General features: G+C 38.7%; 1 pseudogene; it reads left to right on the top strand.

Moving 5' to 3' along the window:
- The first annotated feature begins 1,862 nt into the window (after nucleotides 1-1,862).
- On the top strand, nucleotides 1,863-17,608 carry LOC126652005 (tyrosine-protein kinase TXK-like; annotated as a pseudogene).
- Nucleotides 17,609-19,875: the final 2,267 nt, after the last annotated feature.

Here is a 19,875-nt window from a genome sequence, read left to right as displayed (position 1 = left end):
CGTGTGTAAATAAACTGAATGTTAACTATTGTTTGGAACCAATTAATTTTGTAGCAAATAATTTACTGTCAGTGCATCATAAATCAAACTCATTGTTCCCATGATTATAGTGTTACGATAGTCCATGTATGTATATATTTCTGTGTGTACACATACTCTATACAAATACATAAATGGTAGAATGGATATATATTTAAATTAATTTGGCCATGGCGATATGTTAAGTGCAGAAATGCCTCTCTTTAGAAGTGACCTACCAAGTCCCCTCTGCTAGAAGCCAGTGTCTGCACAGCCTTGCTGAAGCCTGTTTCAGTTAATCTAACTTTGTGCAAGTGGATACGAGGAATATTTACACTCCAGTTTTGCTGTAACTATCTTCTGAGTAGCTCTATTACATTTTCTTTTGCTTCTTTTACTGTTGTGCCATGTATAATAGAAAATATATTTCACAAAAGCTTTTTAATTTCTTTTTCAAGTAGTCAGAGAGGAGTACGGTGAACTTTATTTCTGATCAAATTATTACAGGTAACTACAGTTAGCCTAATGCATTCTATCATTCTTGCATCTGAGTCTTTCTGTAATCAGTTTTGGAGATGCTTAAATCCCTGCTCTGCTTTGCCTAAACCTTTATGTTCAAAAGGAGGAAGCCTCCTCTCTCAAGGAAGAAGTGCTTTCTTTTTCTCATGCTATTCCATTGAAAAGTTACAGAGCGTCACAAAAGGTTTAAATGCCTGTCTCTTTTTTCTTCATGATGGAGTCTCAGAAGATTATTCCAACTATGCAATCCAATCTGTCAAATTTTTCAGTCCAAACCATTCCTCGATCAATATCAACAGCATGTATTGTTAGGAGGGAAAATCTAGGGGTGTTCTACATGTAGTAGAAAAAGCAATGTGGAACATTTAATGTAAGCCAAGCTCATCTTTCCTTCCTTAACTACTCCTTTGAACTTCACTTTCTCCATGGAGATCTTGCAAAGTATGGTGTTGCCAACACTTTCAACAATACATCATTTAGAATTTTACAGTAGTAACTAATGTTCTCTTGAAACACAAATGAACCATAGGAAAAGCAGAAGATTAATAGTTTCCAATGATCCTTAAGCCTGTTTCTTTACATTAATTAAATATTTATAATTAATTTGTATGATAAAACACGCCCTAACTGAGTGGACTTTTGGCAGCAGTTTTCTCAGTGGGGTGGGTGCTCTGAATCCCAACATTTTCACTTGCCTCTTCGCAGTACCTGAGGATAATTTCTGCCTACCTGCTTTTGGATTTGATACTTCCTTAGGATGTCAGGAACTCTGAGGGACCCAGTTTATCAATGAATGCATTTTTTTAGTTGAATGTAGCCTTAGGTGTCTAATTTTAGAAAGGATCAGAAAACCTTTGGAGGCAGCTGTCTTGCTGACTCTCCTGGTATCTTCAAAGGCAGATTGAAATGTTGTGTCATCCTTTCTTCTGGATGAGCTCACTTAAGCAACTTCAGTCCTTCCTCCCCTTCTTATTGTTACTGACTTTTTTTCAAATGCTGATGTCAAAAATCCATCTGAACAGAACCAAATGCTGTGATCTACTGTGGGTTTTATCCTTTTTTAAAAAGAAATACTTGGACCTATGATAAGAGTTTAATAACTTTTTTTTTCCTATAATATGTTTACTACTGGAAAGCAGACACTTTTTACTCCTTCTATTCTGAGGCTTTTTTTTTTTTTTTAATATAAGGTAAGTAGGTGTGGTCAAGCATTACCTGTGGTTTCATATCAGAGTGAAGAGCTCAGCTGGGCTGTTTCACTGGCACAGCTCATGAAGAGAGGTTTGCATTTTTGTTTGAATATAAATGGATAACCATACATCATACTTTCTACCTGTAAGTAAACTTGGCTGCATATTTTGATCTTGCAGTTTTGTTTTGTGCAACAGCAGTGTACTTAGCAATTGAAATATTTAAATATTGCCATAAAAATACAAACCTGTTTTCTGCACTGCTAAGGTGATCTCTGTTCAGACTGCTTGTCTTGACTTTCAAAATTAATGCACAGATATTAATCCATTGTACGATGGATTCAACAAAGCAACTACTTTTACATATTGATAGACATTTCTACATACAGTTCTTAGACATGCATAAAAAGGTTGGTAGAACTAAAGCTTTCTTTCCTCCAGTGCAGACTTAACTCACAGGAAAAACAAAGCCTCAGCTTGCACATGTGAGAAGCTGAAAGCTTGTATTTTAAATTGTTTTTAGAAGCAAACTGTACAGTGGCTTTCTATCAGATTATTGATTTTTCTAGTACTGTTGAAAATTGGCAGACCTGATCAGGAGGCACACCATATGTTACAGCAAAGATCTGGGTTTGATGGGTGCAGCTGAGTTTGTAGTGTTAACTACAGTTAACCTGCTGCTTCATTGCAAGAGCAAGAGTTTCTTGCAAAACATGCTAGAAGAGTGCAAGCCTTCAGTACAACTGTGCAAAATTTGTGCTGCTTCTCTGGTCCCAGCAGTTCAGTTCAGTTCAGTTCAGAGTGGCCTTGTCTGGCCCATGTCCCTAGTGTAACCTGAGCTTTAACTTTTAGTCTGCAGACTTTATCACATCATATTTTGTGATCTTTATTGGATTACACACTCTTCACTTGGAAAAACTGCTCACCAAATGAAGCACGTGTCCGAGGACAGGGTATGAGGCCAAATATTCCATATTGTATATGCTTGGGAAATTTTTAAAATGTCACGTACAGTCATTTTTTTGTTAATCACTTTAGCACAGCAAAAGGAGGGCATCAGACACAAAAAGCACCCATGAACAGAGCAAGTCTGAAATTCACTGAAGGTAAAAAGGATTCCTGAGCTTACACTATAAATGTATTCGAATTGCTGGGTTCATAAAGTAAGACAATTAAATGTCCATAATGTCTGTCTGAACCATTTGTTTTCTGGTAACAGCTAAATCTTTAAAATCTTACTAGAAGTTTATTCTAGTGTTACATTGAAAGTCTGAAGTGCTGCTTCTAACTATTTCTGGTAAGTGTTTTATAAGAAGAAGAAATTATCTGATGAGGAGTAGTATATTTAATTAGATTAGATGTTTCAATTAGAGGAAACAAACAAACTTTCAAATGCCATATTCCTGTTTGCAAATAACTAAATACTTCATAAACGTGGATTAAAATTCATGTCACTGGCTGAAGTAAAACAAATCCAAGAGTTTTTTCACCCACAGTGTTCACTGTTTATGAAACACAGTTTTAAACGTCTGAGAGAAAGTTTGATGTACACTGGAAAATCATGCAGCAAATAAACTGCATTGCCCATATCTTTTAAGCCTGACTTCATTGAAGAAAATTGTCCCTGTCAGCTGGCTTGGGTATTTTTAATTTCTGCATTTTGCATAGCTGTCAGTGGGAACTTTTATAAATAAATTGATGGTGTCTTCTGATTACTGTAGGCTCACCAGTTTCCCACATGATAGGTTCTTCACAGGATGCAACAGTCTGAGGGAAACTGTGCCATGACTTTCAAGACTACCTAAACTGTCTTTCAAGACAGCCTAAACAATTATGAGGTAGATCTTGTCCAACTAAGAACTGGAATTGGTCTTATCATTCTGACATCTGACATTTTTGCTTCTTTTATTTGTGCAAGATTTGCTAAGCTGCATACTTTCATAGAGAAAATAATTGCATTTTTATCATGTAGAAAGGTGGTTTTGAGTGCTAGGATGCATACCCTCAGCACACTTGGCTTTTCAGTTGGTAACAGGCATTGGCAAAAAGTTTCACAAGACATCAGAAGGGACACTCTATTTATTCCACACTGGATTAGGTCACTGGGATCAACAACACAAAAATGCCAGAAGGCAAAAACAAATAAAGTGAAAGGGACTGGTGGGACCACACAAAGAAATATCATGTGAAATACAGAGCAGTAAAATTCTGAGACTTTGGGAAGCCTATCTCAAATAACTTTCTGAGGCCTCTGCAAACTATGATCTCTGTGGCAGAGAAAAATAGGACACACTGGAGTGGGATATAAAGTTTATTTTTTGTTAGTGCAACTGAATATGAGAGGAACCTTGTCTCTCCAGCCTTGACTCTCGTGCTTCTTAAGAGACTGTACATTGCAAACAAGAGCTTGAGCCTGTCCTGCTGGTGTTGTTGCCCTCCCACTCGGCCATGGCAATGCATGATGGTGAGACAGTTCAGGGAGCTGAGCCAGCAGAAAGGGAGTACCTGCTGTTTCAGCATCCTGTCTTGCTGACGTTGAAATGAGATGAACAACAGTGCAGAGAGAAAGAGCATGGGACCATAAATGCTACAACTTGGCTCAAGCTGCTGTGGGAACACAAACTGTGGAAAGTAGGTCTTGGTCTGAGTAGCAGAGGTCCAGAGTTGATGTGAATCATTTATTTACCTTGTTCAAATCTTATTAATGCCTTCTGACCTATTTAATATCATATCCTCCCTGCTGCACATGCAAGATATATTGGATTGGTTTCTCTTCAAATGTTTGATGTCTGTGATGATGTATCCAGTGTATTTTTCTCAGGATTATCAGCCACTTGACATGTAAGAGTAAAGCATATATCTGTCGGCACTTTAAACCTGGGCTAATGCATTTATTAATAATGCATATATATTATTGTCTGCAACAGGAAATGAGTATTATTTCAAAGAATTGAATGAAGTGTGTCTCCTGTAATAAACCTTGCAATAAAGAAAAGCTTGTCATGCGGGTGTTATTTGTGTATTTGGCTTGCGTGATCTAAAAACTATGTCAGTGCTGAGGCAGACAGTTCTCCACTTCCTCTCCCTGATGAGATTTTCATCCCCCTCGTTGCACTGGATGGAGCTTTTGCAGGGTGGTGTGATCAGTCACATTGGTACTAATCTGGCTGACAAGGTCTCTTTTTTATCTTATTTTTGCTGATTTAGTAAGATGATTTAACTCATACACGTGGCCTCATAATTGCTAAGACATTGTAAGGAAGACAGTGGATGTTAGGAAAGCTCTGCTGTCTTTGGTGTCTGCAAATTCAGCCTTAATATTTGCTAGATATCTCACAGGAAGACAGGGCTAATAGTGGGGCTAAGCACATATGGTAGTTCCTAATTCTGTAAGTTCTGTGAACAAACAAACAGGAACACTGAAAATATGGAAAATGTTCACAGATCACAGCATCCATCCTGTTTTCTGCTGCTGCTGCACAGTGCAAGAAAGGTATGTGAAATGCTTAAGCTTTTCAGTAATTATGATGATCAGAATATCTATACATAAAGGTCTTCTTAAAATCCCTCTATTTTCAGCAGGAATGCAAATATGCAGAAGTTTAAAGACAGTGCGCTCTACATATCCCTAACGAAGGAAGGCATGTATATCCTTGGATATTTTTATGTGAATATTTATAGATACGCATTCACATAAATGCTTCATGTTTGTCAAAAGCAGAGCAATGAGAACAAAAGTGAACCTGGATCCTGACACTGGCCTGGTGACCCACTACTCAGCCTCACAACCAGACACCTACTTGGAAATGCAGGGTAAGTCATGTTTTGGTAGGTGAAAAGAGAGAATTGAGCTGCTTTGACATACACTGGCTCAGTACCAGAGCAAGCTGGGGAGTGACTAACTCCTGAGTATGTAAGGTACTTTGTTGCATAAAAATTACAGAGTAAAGGTAACTGAAGATTCATACTGATGTAAACACAGGGTCACAATGAGGTTTCCCAAGCTTGCTGTCATGAAGAAGGTGGTTCTTTCTCCTCCTTTTGGTTTTGGGTCACAGAGATGAAAAGGGTGGGACTGCCCTGATGGGCAGATGCAAGCTCACCCTGCTCAGCTGGTATGTGAAATGTTCATGTCAGTTTTACTGGATCTAAGTTGAATGAATCTGAGTTTTCAAATAATAACTAAGTGCAAAGCTAGAACCTCCTCTGATGCAAAAGAAAATTACTATGTTTCTGCTAACTTGTTATGAAAGTCTGCAGTGTTCTCTGTGTTAATTCTCCAGACAAATGACTGAAATTCCAGACATTGTAACTTTAATGCTGCTCTGCTTTAAACCAGCTGAGGAGTTGTCCCAGCATTCATACTGTGTAGAAGTCACCCCCATTAGGTAGATAGCTTATTTATTATTCACTGTACTTTCCATTACAATTTTTGCTTCTGCACCAACAAGAGGAAGCAACAACCATGACAAGTTCCTCTTATTTACTGAGACAGTAAAATAGCAGGGGAATTAAGCGAACAATACTAGAAAGAAAAGAGTAGTTATGAAAGATACTTTTATTTTTCACCAGCTCAAGAGGCAATTGTAGTTTAAGAACAAGCCATTACCTCCTCTACCTGCTGAGGCCTTGGAAGACTACAGCAAGAAACCCAGAGTTATTGCTCTCTATGATTTTTTTGCTAGAGGGCCTTCAGATTTACATCTAAAGAAGTCAGAAGAATACATTATCCTTGAACAGTATGATCCCCACCGGTGGAAGGCAAGAGACCAACATGGGTAAGAGAGTGGGCATCTATTTCAATCTCCCTACACAGAAAGAAAAAAGCCTAAAACAATCTCTGCAAAAGCAGGCAGATAAAATGAGATGTGAGACAATTTAGGGACAGGTTTGAAAGTGTTCATCTACATACGAGGCACAAAGGCTGACTGGGGAGACTTTCAGCAGTGTTTGGTATCCAGAAATGGGCAGGGAATCTAGAATCTGCTGGGAATTCAGAGTTAAGCCCTAGACTCAGTAATTTCACAAGCAGCATAAGGGTGTTTAAGGACCATGTGAATCACTGGGCTCTGTGCCATGTGCAGATCCAGCTTTCCATACTTCAGGTGTTTTACAATGGACTGTATGTGTGTAAACACTTTATAAAACTATAGAGATTATGAAGATGTGCCTGAAACAAAACCTCTGGCCCAAAATATCTGGGTATGTTAGAGAGCTAGATAACTTCAATTAGGATCCTTTTCACACTTATGTTTGTTTCATATTATTCCCCTTTCTCCTTTGCTTTTTCTTCAGTGCATCTCACGCTCTGGTGTTGGGAGTAGTTATATGTTATACAGTAACCATCTCCTTTCCATTCAAATTTCTCCTTTAAATACTTTAAATGCTTTTTTCTCAACTCACATCTGTAGCGAAAGTATACAGATTGTGTTTTGTATATACAAGCAAGTACACACTTTATATTTCTTCATATAGCAGCATTGTATAGGCCAGAAATGAAAAGGGTAGTTTCTGATTCAGAGGAAATATTTTTTTTTCTAAATTTCTTTTTGATTTGACTTAGTAGCATGCTGACCTCAGCACTCAATAAATACCTATCTCAGCTGGGTTTTTCATCTGAGTAGCCATCCACAGTTGTGGGGCAAAAAGGATGTGCCTGGGATGAAAGTACTCAAATTTGTATTCAGTTCCCATGCTGGGATTCAGTATCTAACAAGATAGCCACTAGTATAAGGAACTCTTGTAATTCCCCTATATATTGTTTCAGGAATGAAGGTCTAATTCCCAGCAACTGTGTTCCTGACAACAAGAAAAGTAATTTAGAAATGTACAAGTAAGTACCTTTGAAAATTATAATTGTGCTTTCATGTCTAAAAATTGATTGCAGTAATATATTTTAATGCTTAATCCTTCAATCTGTATTAGACACAAACATCTGTTCATCAAAACTCTCTTTTTTTTGTTGTAAAACATTATTCTTAGAGTGTTTAGATTTGGAACTATTTGCTCAGAGATAGTAAAGTTACTAACACTGAGTGCTTCAACAATGTTCATTTTCATTAATTTTAGTGTCAGAACCCAGATGTTTCCTATTTCTGTAGAATGCATAATGTTTCTGTATTCTGATCTTTGTCTGTTATGACCATGGAGTTAGATCCAATTACTCCAACCTTATTTACTGGAAAGAAAAGTAAAATTCTGAAAAATTGTAGAGAAGAAAGGTTTGACACATCATCCAGGACTGTAAATTTCATCACAGTTTGGCATAACTGTTCCCTGGGGTTTCTTTTGTTTGAGCTAATATTTAATCACAGTGAATCAGGGAAAACTACTCTAAAAAAAAAATAGTCTAAGAAAGTAATTCCAAATTAAGAGATGTTTATATACAATGATAGTTCTAGACAGGTTTTTTGACTTGAAATAATGTAACTATTAATCTGTGAAACAAAGCAAACATTCATTTTTACTGGCTGAATAAAGGATAGGTTATCTCCTTGTTGCAGGTGGTACTGCAAAAACATAAACAGAAGACAGGCAGAACTCCTCTTGCGCCAGAAGGTAACTCAGCTTATACACAGAGCTAACAGTACCTAGGAAGATCTATCAGTAGAGAATCAAGAGCATTACCACAGTCAAATCTTTTTGGTATGTTGTAAAAGTACTTTAAAATAAGAAAGCTTTCTGGGGTTAGTATAGAGTGTAGACTATTTAGACTTCACAGAGCTTTAAATTGTACCCCCAGCAAATTCTGTGTAGATTTTCTCAGCTAGATAAATCAAATTACATGTGTTTTACTGTGCTTGTCTTTTGCATTAGACATTGAAGACTGAAATCCATGTAGTAAGCAAATTAGTTAAGCTTAGCAGCTTAACAAAACCACTGCACCTTCCTTATATTCAGAGCAAATCATCCATATTGCATTCTCCCTCCTGTCAGTTACCAAGGTGCCTAACTCAGTTAAACTCATTAGATCTTTGCTCTAGGACTAACGCAGGCCTGGTTCAAGAAAGACTGGGGGAAAACATGTCAGACAGAACTGTTTTGCAGTACTTTTTTTTCTAGTGATTTGTGTAATTTGATTTTTTAATAAATCAAAACATTTGCACTACTTCACACTGAAGAGTATAATTCACCTAAATTATTTAACTCCAAGAAATTGCATGGCACTTAGTATTTCCCCTTGGTTAATTTTTCTCTGCTATGTACCTGGCTATCCATTCCTGTTCTCCACTGCTTCATCTCCCTCTCAAATAGTCATAGGTATTCCACAGAATTTGGTAATCAGCTGCAAGTCCTATCTCAAGGAAGGATTATTCAAGCTTAAAAATGGAAAAATAACTCTACTTGGATTTCTTTGCAGTCCAAAGAAGCTGCATTTGTTGTCAGAGATTCAAGTCGACAGAGTCGTCTTACACTGTCCATGTATTCACAGGCTAAAGGGTGAGTTGCTCTGAATGATTAGGGTTTGAATCAAGGGGTGATGGAAAAACTTCCCCCAGACTCCTCAGAATAATTGGGTAGGTTGGGCATGCAGTGCACAAGAGCAGAGAACTGCTGGGTTGCTGTTCATGCAGAGTTAATTACCCTGTGCACAGAAAAGATGACGGTGGGCAGTGGATCTGGGAGTCAGGGCACAAATGTCCTGTCATGACAAGATTACCTGCACTCACTGAAATCCTCAAATAATCTGCTGTGGAAGCTGTGCATTTCACCCATGTAACATGAAGTGCCATGGCTACCAAACCACACTGTGAGAGTCTTTGGCCACTGCACCAAACCATTTCCCTTCTCTGCAGGCTCTGTGCATTGTAAGTTCATCCAAGACTGTACTGTCCTCTAACTTCTCCCTCCCAAAATCACCTCACTCCCTTACTGTGCAGTCTTACTTGTTTGCCAGACAACAGCCACAGGACTCACTTTTCCCCGTATCAGTAGCAACAACTTACAGCACTGACTTATCCCATCTCAACCTGTTGTATACCCCTTTCATCAGCCCTCCTACATCCTCCTGCGTCAACTGTGTCTGCTTTCCTTCTCTGTCTCTTATAGGAAGACAGAGATGAGAGGAGCAAAGCAAAGGCATTGCTGCTACCACCACCCTCTTCCTCCCTCCATCCCTTTCTTGGAAAGGTGGGGTAAACCCTCCCCACCACCTGTGTGCTGGGAAAAGGCTCACAATTTCTGTAGACTCAATAATGTTTCTGTATTCTGATCTTTGCTTGCTGTGAACACGTGACCACAATTTAGGGTATTAACCTTCAGCAACCACCTCCAGCCTGAAATGCAAATTTAACTTCTTTGTTTTGAGTGTCACAGGAAGAAGGGATAGATGGACAGCAAAATATACAGAAAGCAAACAAGATGGATAATGTGAAGAAATACAGAAAAGCAAATGTATCCAATAAAACCTCCAGTAAAGAGCCTTTGGAGAAGCAGAACAGAAAATTTAATCTCATGCTACACTTTAATATATTTTTAAGTTTTGGGAGAAAAAGGGTAATTAGGAACATTTGAATTTAAAAGGTTATATTCAAATAAGTGCTAAATTAAGAACTTGAAAGTAACAGTGAGAAGAATTAATGAACTCAGAATCATTGGTGAGGGATGTATTCACTTGTAGTGCTGGCTCATGAATGCAAAGAAAATGAATGACAGACACGAAGATATTTCTTGTGATGGGAAACAAATCTGAGAAATCATACTGGAAGATGATTTCTCCCACTTAGGTGTCATACAAAAAACAAACAAGACTATAACTCTTGGCTTTATGAAAGTATAGGTTTTTTGTAGTCAGCCCTATTGAATATTCTTTCTCCATTTCTTCCACTGTAGTGTTTTATCTGAAGAAGCTGTAAGGAAAAGTAACTTCAAGAAATAAGAAATGTACATCAGATTCCAAATATTTTTGTTTGAGAAGAGGTATGATATAGCATATTTTAAAATTAAGCAATTGTCCAACAGAATATTGTTATTTTGTTCCCTACAGGTCTTATCACACGCCTTCGATATCCGGTTGGATCAGATGGATATTCTTCACCAGCAACAGCAGGACTGAATTATGGTAAATTTTTTATCTTCTTTTGGAGGATATTTAGCTACCTACCTAGGCAAGAATTTAGGTTGTATTCACCCATAATTAAGCTGTATCTGTGAAATGTCTTGGTAATAAGAAACACATAAACAGACACATATTCACCAGAAACAGACACTCATTTCCTATAAGGTGTCAGTACTAAATTAGACATCTGACTCAGTTGCTTCTGTTCAGTGACTGCTGTGCTTCTCTTACAACTACCAGTGCATTTCAGAGCTATCTGGACTTTTCTAAGTGAACCTAAGACTCAAATAGACATTTAACAGATTTTGAAAGGCTACTTAGTTTATTTAAATGCTTAGGAAAATTGAAAAATGAAATTCATATCATTTATGGAGAAGATTTCCTTTTTTCAGTTCTGCAAGCTTTAGAAATAAGAATGAAATCCTAGATGGCATTATAGCAATCAAGCTATAAATGCCACTTTTGTGTATATAGATCAGGAATTTCATACAATCTGTCTGATGACAGGAACTTCCAAAAATTGAGTATCTTTCATGTTTCAAGAATCTCAAGCCTTAATATTTCTGAATGGTAGAACTATTGTGGTTATTAAAATAAAAGCAGCCAGTAACTATTTCTGTAGCTATACTATCAATCTGGAACAGTTCTGGAGCTAAAAAGGTCACCTATCATAATGCCAAAAAAAGTTCTTATGTGCAACCAAAGCTAAACACTCGCCTTATCTTCATGTCTCAGGCAGTCCTACATTGAGCAATTTAAACATTAATCAGATTCTAAAAGCTGTAAAATAATTTTAATTTAAATTTAAACATATGTGAGCAAGTGGAATTCCTCAGATATTTAAAACCCATGCTGTAGCTGATGACCAAGTGTGATGCTTTGCTGTGTGCACGAACTGCAAATAGCAAGGCATGTCTCCTGGAGCACAGTTAGGAGGCCAACTGGAAAACTGGACTAACTCTTGTAACATATTGGGTTGCTTTTGTAGAGGAGTGGGAATTAAACCCATCTGAACTGATAATCATCGAAGAACTTGGGTGTGGCCAGTTTGGAGTTGTTTATCTTGGTAAATGGAGAGCAACAATCAAGGTTGTCATCAAAACTATCAATGAAGGTGCAGTGTCTGAAGATGATTTTATGGAGGAGGCCAAACTGATGATGTAAGTACAAAAGTTATTATATCTGGCAGTTGACCAAGAAATAACTATAACCTAGGTCCATTTAAACAAATAGACGAAGCAGTTTGGTGGGAATAGTGGATGTGCAGGAGAGAAAGACTGGTATAAAGGTCTGAACAAAACTGATGAGGATGCTTCCTGCACCTATCACCAGGCTCTTTCTTTAGAGTGTTCACTGCTTTGTGCTATGGAACAAAATTGGGAGTAAATGTTCTGATAAATAAATGTACTCCTACAACTATTTTTTCATCCATAATTCAATGTCTCTAGGACTACTAGCAGAGCTTTTATCTAACTAAAGCTTTTGAGAAACTATATTACCATATCTGCAAATTTTGCAAATTAGGGAAAAGTATACAGATAAGGTCTTGGCAAAGAGAAGATGAGAAGAACCCTTGTAGGGTCATGTCCCCTGACTGAAAGCCAGGCATTACTAGACCTTTCCATTTTGCATCATCTAAATCAAGCTTTGCATTCACTGCATTTATACAGCTGATGAAGAATTATGAATTCACAGAGTGAACATTTTGGAGGAAGTTGTAGGCAGAAATGTGTTAGGTAGTGGGAGAAGTCTGAAGCCAGTTGAATTGGATACTGTTTATCGACTACTGAAAGTATTTTTCAAAACTATCATGAGAATCAAAGGACTTACCCTCCAAGGACAAATTTTAGCCTGTCTAAAATGCAGTTTTAAACAGGAAACTCTCCCGCCCTGTCATGGTTTTGCTGGTTCTTAGAAACTAAGCAGGAATTTTTCCCTTCCCCCTGCCCACTGCATGGAGGAATGTTAAGTGGGCACTTAAGTAACACACTATAAACTGCCTCCTACTTAATGGCCCTCATAATCTCATCTCCCGGGAAAGGGGGCTGAGGAGTTCTTTCCCACTTTTTTTTCCTCTTGTCTCCTGGGAAATGGGGTGGGGGGGAGGGAGGAGTTCTGGGCTGGCTGCTGAAGCTGGAACAAGGTCAGAGTGTAAGCTCGGTGGGGTTTTGTTCTCAATCTTGCTGCCAGCTGTGGATTCTGCTTGAATTTTCATCAGAGAGGAACTGTTTCAGGAGGTTTTTTCCCCTTCCCTGTTCCCATTTGTTTCTTTCTTTGTGCACATCAAAGGGAGAAGGAAAACTATACTGCATGATTCAGACCAGGAGAACAGAGTGAGTTTTTCCCATTGGGGAGAACTTTTTTTCGGTTGTTTCTCTCCCTCCTCTCTCTCTCCCCTTTCCCAGTGTGTGTGTGGAGGAGGGAAACCCATTTTCAGTTTCTCCAACACACCCCAGAGGGTGTTACCCCCACATGGCAATGACCAGTGATCCCATAGCGCCCCCTGCTGACCAGCATAACAAACTGCAGGCTCTGCATCTCCAGTGATCCAACAGCACCCCCTGTTGACTGTGGTTAGAATTGCACCAAAGGGTGCAAAATGAACTGTTTACTTTCTTTTTCTTTGCTTGTTTATTGGTTTGTTTTGAAGGGGATTATTTGTGGGTATAGGAGTATTTTCGGTTGTTTTACTTGTTTCCTTTCATTGTTTCTGCCAATACACATATATCTTTTTAATAAAGGGCTGTTATTTTTCCTTTTTCCACATTTTTTTGCCTTCAGTTGAAGTCTCGTAATTTCAGATTTACAATTGCTTAAAGGGAGGAGTTTGAGTCTTCCTCATAAATCATCCTCAGCAAAACACCTGTGTTTCATTTAAACTGAGACACACCTAAAGTTGGTCTGGTTTTATAGGATGTGCACACATCACAAGCTTCTCTACATTGTGACTGAATTAATGGAAAATGGCTGCCTGCTCCATTACCTCCGGCAAAGGGCGGGGGGAAACTTGGCAGAGATGCACTGCTGAGCATGTGCAAAGGGATGTGTGCAAAGGGATGGAATATCTGGAAACAAGTAACGTTATTCACCGTGATTTAGTAGGTACATTAGGTTTTCTGAGGTTCTTGACAAATATTTGCAGTAAAGAATGTGCCACTGAATTTTATGGGACACTATGTGTCCTGTAAGACTTCAACCCTGCAGGATCTAATAAGACAAAATAAAACTTTTCAGGTGTTCTTTTGTCCATGGACAGCTCAAATAAAAAGAAATTTTTACCACTGGAAAAAAAAAAACAAACAATTGAGAGGTCAGAGAAAACTGGGATATTGGCATGGAGCAGGCTGGTGTTAGGACATCCCAATACAAGAGTGATCCAAAATCACAGCAATACAAAAGATCAGCAACAATGAGGATTTTTTAAAATTAAATCTTTTTCTATCTATATTTTTTCAGCTCCCTACCGCCATACTTTGTTATTGGGATATGAATGGCTTTTCTGCTCTACCTCTCATAGGCAGGGAATCATAGGAGAGTAGCTTGTTCCTGTACTTCTTGATACTTTATCCATGCTCACACCTGGATGCAGAGAGGAAATTTTCCTGCTCTCCTATCTAGCTACCTGAAGAAATGTAAAATCTTGAAAATTTCCAAGGAGTCCTTGATTTCTGTAATTAAAAAGTCACAAAACACTTCTAAAATTCACACTGAGTGTCCTAGTGCTGGTGTTTCAGGAAAATACCTAGCTGGATGACTAGACTCTACAGCCTAAAATTCTTTCACCATTCAAGTATATGTGAATATATTGCAACTCATACTACATGCATTTAAGCTCATATGTGCTATGTATGTGTTACTACACGATAGTGAAATATGTTCACTGACTCAGAGCCAGAAATTCACTCATATTTTTTGACCGATACACTAATCTCCTTTTAGATATAAACAGCATGAGCTCAAGCCAATATATTCAGCTGCTGTATTTTTCTTAAAACTCTTGAACACAGATTTCAGACATGTTTCTCTAATTTTCCCCTGGCTGCAAGAAACTGTTTAGCCAGTGCAGAGCACATTGTTAAAGTATCTGACTTTGGCATGGCGATGTACGAGGCCGCTGACATAGGTTTCATGAGCACCTATTCTCAGACAGGTGCAGCATCATCTTGAGTTAACGTCATTGCTTGCTTCACTGGTGTGGAAAATCCCACTGTGGTTAATTTTTGAATGCTGATAAAAATTGTAATGTTGTTTAACTATTGTACCATGAACTGGACGTCGTGTCCTCTTCTTGCTCTTGGTGAATGCAAGATGGGTAAACAAAGCACCAGATGGGTAAACAAACCTCAGAGGTGTTTATGGACAGAAAAATGCCAAGGGTACACAGGGCTTGAAGCCAGAAGCTTGAAGAAAGAAGTTCCCCCGACTTTTCTGAGCAGGGTGGAGGACAGAAAGTTCCTAGGGACAGAACTAGGAGCTGGTGATGAGCTCTTGAGGCAGCTGTGGCTGACTATGTGAGACAAGATGCAGGGAGGGCAGGTTGCAGGGAGGGTGGTCAGGAAGTGTGATGCATGCTGCTCTAGCAGGGAAGTGGTTTTTCTGGTTAGTGATAGCACCAGCCAAAGTGGGGAAAGAAAGCACACTGTATTCTGACAAGCACCGTCCAGAGAAACGTAGCTCTGCCCTCACAGTCTGCCCTCAGAAAACATGATGTGTTTTATAGCTGAGCTGATCAAATGACTGACTGCTACACAAAGGGGTTATCTCCTTCCTTCTTTCCTCTTGCAAGCCCAACAAAGCTCTCCACTTTTGTGTTTTACTGTCTGTTTTTTCTGAAGGATTAGTAGAATGAATGAGCTCACTTAGAAGGCAGATGAACTTGAAAGGCAGTGAGTGGCTCAGAGCAGGAGGTGGTGGTGACACCTACCTTGTGGCTACAAATCATGAGATCAGCACAGCCATGCTGCTTGCCTTTCCCTTTAGTTTTGCCTCCTGTTTCTAACCTCAGGCTTACAACCCCCTAGCAGTTCATAACTAAATACTTGTTTTTCACAGGGCTGTCCTGTACCATGGTTGCACTGTTCTCCAAAAGGGTAAGGTCAGTATTAGGGGTCAGTATTATGAGTCAGGAAACACACTAAGGGACACTAAGGGACCAAGGGGCTGTCAGGGTCCGGTCTAAGAATAATGGACCTGAATGGCTCACTGTTGCCAAAAAGTGGAGATCAGTGGTGTGGCTCTAGCACAGGTTCTCACTCTCCTGGGGAAATTGTGAGGTGATGTGAACACAGCCTAATTATTCAGAGCTCACACAATTGCCACTACAGGTTTTGTACTGTTGTTTCATATCTTAAAAACTTGTGGGTTTGGCATTTTTTTGTTTTGTCCTAAACCTTATATTTTGGTTCACTTCTAGGTGTATTGATGTGAGAAGTTTTCACAGAAGGCAAAATGCCTTTTTGAAAAGAAGTCAAATTCTGAATTTGCCTATGGAATTTCTCATGGTAACTGACTTTATCGATCACATTTGGCATCACATACTGTATACAGAGTCATGTACAGCTGCTGGCATGAGGTTTGTTGCCCTTTTTTCCCTGTGATATTACTTTATTATTAATTTTCAGTGTGGATATAAAAGCAATCTCTAATAAATGGAGGCATTAAATCCTGATTTCACGCCTGTGAAATCCTCGGTATCTCTGACTATGTTTTTTACAAATCACACTTAAGTTTACAAGCCTCTCTTCTTTTGACTGTTGCAGCTAATAAATATAGAGCACACTATCAGTTCAATAGGTCTAGACCACTCCTGGGTTTGAATATGCCACTATTGCCTTGCTTCTCTACTACATCCAGTGTGATAACTTTTTCACTCCTTTGTATCATGTGTAGCTTTCTCTAGCTCTGTTCTGACCTTAAGACATCCACATACAAAGTGGATATGTCCACTAGATGTAGATTTTGAACTCTCTTTTTGAGGTGTACATCAGTATCCCTGTACATCACTACAGCTGCACCCCATCCACCCTCTCCAAGCTGATCTGGTACTTGATGTTCTTTCTCTGCTTCTCCTGCTCCTATTTCTTCCTATATTGGCATCAAAACACTGATTTCATCAGCTTCTCCATATGATTAATCTCTTAAGGTTCCTCCTTCTCTAGTCTCTACAGGAAATGAAGTTGCTCCTTTATCGCTCACCTTTTAACTCTATATTAAACTTCTAAACCCTAAGTAAAAAAAAGGTTAAGAGACAAATCTAAATTGTGTCCAACTTGCTTGTTTATCACAAACATCCATCAGGATGCCAGCCAGCAGACAGAGGATGGGGAAGAAGTTGTCCCCTCTGTCTACCACCAGCAGGAGTTTGCTCTATACTAAAGCTGCACATTAACTAATAGAGCCAGGAAGATCCTTTTCAACAACTCAGGAAACATTCCTGAGTATCATGGTTTCCTGAGAAGTAGGGCTTTCCATAGACCCACTGCAGGGGAAAATCCTATAGGAATTCTGATCCAGAATTGAAACGAGTATAAAGAAATTTCAGGAGTTTTTGGAAAAGTGCCTGTGCTCATGTTGCTGGTGTCATGAATAACAGACTATTTTTCTCTCTCAAATGACAAACTTGATCTTTTCTTCTGTATTAATAAAATAAAATGTAATTTTTAAATGATATCTCACATTTACTTATAACTGTCTTCTTAAGTCTGGTACTATAATTAACCAATCTGCTAATATAAGTTTATCCTCTGCTTTTCAGAAATCTGAAGGACATCCTATTTTTGCAGAGTTAACAGTGACTCTCACAGATCTAACAGAGATGAGATAATCACAGATTTTATACCAATATATTTACTGAAAGGTTAGCATTAAGCATGCCAGTAATGCAGCTGGTACAGAAAACCTTTCACAGTGATCTCTACTTAAATCACAGTACCAGCATCCTACATATTGAAGCAGCTGTTAGGGCTTGGCCTAATTTTTACTCATTTGAGAAAGATACTCCAGGAGACTTGCTTTTGGACTCTCAAGGCTTTTGTTTTCATGATGAGGGAGAACAGTCTCCTGTCTGAAAAGTAGTAACCAAGCCTACTGACCTCATAGGCCTTTCTATTAATTCTTTTGTTCAGAGCTACACTAATTCTTGTAAAAATGTTATTAAATTCTTTGGTACTTACTGTGACTCATGCACTGGGGAATACCAAGTGAGAGCAGTAAAAATTATGGAAGAACCTCTGATAAAGCTCTAGCTAGGTCACGTTTAAAGGCAAATCCTTGTGCACTGCAAAGCATGCAGCACTGAAGAGACAGAGCAGTGTTTCAGAAGGGACATCGAGCTAACTGACCAACTGCTGGAGCAGTGCCCATGTGTGCCTGTTCCCCCTGCTGTGGATACAGGCAGGCAAAGGGAGCAAAAGGAGCAGTCCTCACATACCAGCTCCCAAGTCACATCTGAGTAGCTGGAAGGACTGAGCATTTTAAACCTGCACTGCAAGTCAATTTGTCTTCTCTACCAATTCTCTATGAAAGAAGTAAGGATTATTTTATTCCAACCTCTCCCACAATTTTTAAGTATTGTCTCCTACTCCTCTGCTGCTGTCTACTCAAATGTCACTCTTGCCTTAGTTCTCCCCTTGCAAGTGCCCAGAATACTTAATGGGCAAGTCAGAACTGGAACCTGACAAAAAAACTCAGATGGATCCTGTGATACCTTACAGATACCTTACCTACTTCTTAAGTTTATTATTCACTTTTAATTTTAAATCTTAATTGTGGTCAATAAAAGCATGTTATAGAGCAGGAAAAGCAGATGAAATTCATCAGAATTTAAAATCAAATAGACCGTTATAAATAAATATGCTCTTTAATATATGTGATTGTGTTGTGAACTATTTATAAATATATTACAATATTTAGTTTTATAGCACTTAGTAGGCAAAATATGTAAAACATGCCAGAATGATTGAGTTCTGCACAATTAAATTTTTCATTTCCAAATTTCTAAATAAACAATGAAATCAAATATAGCAAATAACCACAGTTTTGAATTTCCAAAAGATGACAGCATCTCTGAAACAAATTCACTCCTGGCATTAATCAGTCATCTTTACTGCAACAGTATTTTGATAGCTATCATTCCTTGGGAAAGGAAGTTGTTAGTCCTATTGTTTAAACATTTGTGGGTACCTTCAAACACACTTCTAAGGCATTTCTGCTTCAAGTAAAGCATGATATCCCTATCATTTAATAGAATTTGCTAGAAGAATTGCCACCAACTGATGTCACTGTTTACTTCCATAATCAACTTACCTATGAGCATTCAATCCCTTATCAGAACTATGACTAGGTCTATACAGTTGTTGCAGTTTAACCCCAGCTGACAACTAAGTACCACAGAGCTGCTTGATTGCTGCCCACCTGCCCTGGTGGGGAAGGCAGTCAGTAAAACCTGTGGGTTGAGATGAGAACAGATCAATAATTGAAGCAAAGTAAAATATAACAATAGCCACAATAACAACAGCAATTAAATGATACAGAGGAATGAAACCCAAGAGAAACAAGAGATACACAGTACAAGTGATGCTCACCACCTGCTGACTAATGGCCATCCCATCCCTGAGCAGTGATCAGCAGCCCGCAGCCAACTCCCCCCAGTTGAGGGGGAGATTATGATCTGGGGAACTGATCATGATGTTCCATCATACGAAATATCCCCTTGGCAAAATCAGGTCAGGTGCCCTGGCAGTGCTTCCTCTCAGCTGAAATCAAGACACCACCACAGTACACACATCAAGCTCACCGTAGTTTATGCTCAAGCAACAGAAGTACAAGGTTTTTCAACATATGATGGGCTACAAACGCAAACTTCAAACTCTCTCAGCAATATAAAGTACATGGGGTCTTTGAATAATATATGAGGCATCTTTTTTAATAGCTCTTGTAAAACTAGTTTTGCCATATGCAAATTGATCTGTAATACACTGCAGTATTGTGCAGTAAAAAGCAGCTCCACTATGTTTATGTAATCGAAGCACCTTGATCCTGCCTGTTTCACTGAGCTGCCCCATGGTTAATATGCACCCATCCTTGAAACAT

This window comes from Myiozetetes cayanensis, unplaced genomic scaffold (genome assembly GCF_022539395.1).
Source record: "Myiozetetes cayanensis isolate MyiCay16 unplaced genomic scaffold, myiCay2020 scf7, whole genome shotgun sequence".
In the NCBI taxonomy this organism is placed as follows: domain Eukaryota; kingdom Metazoa; phylum Chordata; class Aves; order Passeriformes; family Tyrannidae; genus Myiozetetes; species Myiozetetes cayanensis.
Note: the sequence above shows the minus strand (reverse complement) of the source record. Positions and strands in the feature narration are given on the sequence as shown.